Source organism: Brachyhypopomus gauderio, unplaced genomic scaffold, assembly GCF_052324685.1.
Source record: "Brachyhypopomus gauderio isolate BG-103 unplaced genomic scaffold, BGAUD_0.2 sc123, whole genome shotgun sequence".
Lineage (NCBI taxonomy): Eukaryota > Metazoa > Chordata > Actinopteri > Gymnotiformes > Hypopomidae > Brachyhypopomus > Brachyhypopomus gauderio.
Genome location: NW_027506944.1, coordinates 482,788 through 485,000, shown reverse-complemented (window position 1 = coordinate 485,000; position 2,213 = coordinate 482,788). Strand labels below are relative to the sequence as shown.

Below are 2,213 nucleotides of genomic sequence, written 5' to 3'. Positions count from 1 at the left end.
GAGCTTGTGACTCACGCTTACTGGGAATTCCTCGTTCATGGGGAATAATTGCAATCCCCAGTCCCAATCATGATTGGGTTTCAGCGGATTACCCGCGCCTCTCGGCGAAGGGTAGGCACATGCTGAGCCAACCATTGTGGCGCGCGTGCAGCCCCGGACATCTAAGGGCATCACAGACCTGTTATTGCTCCATCTCGTGTGGCTGAACGCCACTTGTCCCTCTAAGAAGTTGATGCAGACCACGGAGGGCCGCATAACTAGTTAGCATGCCGGAGTCTCGTTCGTTATCGGAATTAACCAGACAAATCGCTCCACCAACTAAGAACGGCCATGCACCACCACCCACAGAATCGAGAAAGAGCCATCAATCTGTCAATCCTTTCCGTGTCCGGGCCGGGTGAGGTTTCCCGTGTTGAGTCAAATTAAGCCGCAGGCTCCACTCCTGGTGGTGCCCTTCCGTCAATTCCTTTAAGTTTCAGCTTTGCAACCATACTCCCCCCGGAACCCAAAGACTCGTGGTTTCCCGCACGCTGCCCGGCGGGTCATGGGAATAACGCCGCCGGATCGCGGGTTGGCATAGTTTACGGTCGGAACTACGACGGTATCTGATCGTCTTCGAACCTCCGACTTTCGTTCTTGATTAATGAAAACATTCTTGGCAAATGCTTTCGCTTTCGTCCGTCTTGCGCCGGTCCAAGAATTTCACCTCTAGCGGCGCAATACGAATGCCCCCGGCCGTCCCTCTTAATCATGGCCCTGGTTCCGGAAACCCACAAAATAGAACCGGAGTCCTATTCCATTATTCCTAGCTCAGGTATTCGGGCGAGTAGCGGCCCGCTTTGAACACTCTAATTTTTTCAAAGTAAACGCTCCGGACCCCGACCGGACACCCAGCCAAGGGCATCCGAGGGGCACCGGGAGGCAGGGTCTGGGACAGGCGGTGGCTCGCCTCGCGGCGGACCGTCAGCCCACTCCCGAAATCCAACTACGAGCTTTTTAACTGCAGCAACTTTAATATACGCTATTGGAGCTGGAATTACCGCGGCTGCTGGCACCAGACTTGCCCTCCAATGGGTCCTCACCCATGGGTTTAGGATACGCTCATTCCGATTACAGGGCCTCGAAAGAGACCTGTATCGTTATTTTTCGTCACTACCTCCCCGTGTCGGGAATGGGTAATTTGCGCGCCTGCTGCCTTCCTTGGATGTGGTAGCCGTTTCTCAGGCTCCCTCTCCGGAATCGAACCCTGATTCCCCGTTACCCGTGGTCACCATGGTAGGCGACTATAGTACCATCGAAAGTTGATAGGGCAGACATTCGAATGAGACGTCGCCGCCGCGGAGGGCGCGCGATCGGCCCGAGGTTATCTAGAGTCACCAAAGCGGCCGGGGGGCCCGCGCCCCGCCGGATGGGTTTTGGATCTGATAAATGCACGCATCCCCCAGAGGGGTCAGCGCTCGTTTGCATGTATTAGCTCTAGAATTACCACAGTTATCCGAGTAACGTGTGGAGCGATCAAAGGAACCATGACTGATTTAATGAGCCATTCGCAGTTTCACTGTACCGGCCGTGTGTACTTAGACCTGCATGGCTTAATCTTTGAGACAAGCATATGTTACTGGCAGGATCAACCAGGTAGCTGCACCGCGGTGGTGAAAGGGACACCAGCTAACGTCGCGGCCACCTCGGCGTGCTCCATCCCCCGGGCAGGGTCAGGGGCCCACCTCGGTACCGGACGCCCACCATCGGTGCAGCAGGGGTGCGCCGTCAGCGTGGGGGAGAGAGCCCTCGTCAGCTCCCAGCACGCGCGCGCGCTACTGTGGGACGTAACCGAGAAATGAGTGATTCCGTGACCAGGCGGGGTGAGGCCAAGCATGTGTTGAACTAACCCGATCCACTGCTGGCTCTCACCCGTACACCATGGACGCCGATAGCGGACACCTGTGTAGACAGACCGGCCTTCAACGCTTCCCTCAGACGGTTCCGGGTGAGGATCGTGTCTTTTCAGACCGAGGCCCCCCCATAGAGGCATGCCCGCTGGTTTGGGGAGGAACTACCCGGGCGGCACAGAAGGCTTCAACCCTAGGCCCAACCCAAGGCCTGTGTCTCGGTCATCATGATCATACCGAGGCTGCCGACCTCCCATCCTGAAGGAGCGCACACACCTCATGGGAGAGTTTTTGATAGGTATGTCATGTCGAGGCTGCCGTCCT

At 56.8% G+C, this 2,213-nt stretch overlaps 1 non-coding gene across 1 annotated transcript in view; it reads right to left on the bottom strand.

The window, feature by feature from the left end:
- LOC143498907 (18S ribosomal RNA) overlaps positions 1-1,638 on the bottom strand; it is a 1,839-nt gene extending 201 nt beyond the window's left edge. Inside the window, exon 1 of the ribosomal RNA XR_013125987.1 lies at positions 1-1,638. This exon is cut by the window's left edge and continues 201 nt beyond it. This is a non-coding gene — a ribosomal RNA (18S ribosomal RNA).
- Positions 1,639-2,213: the final 575 nt, after the last annotated feature.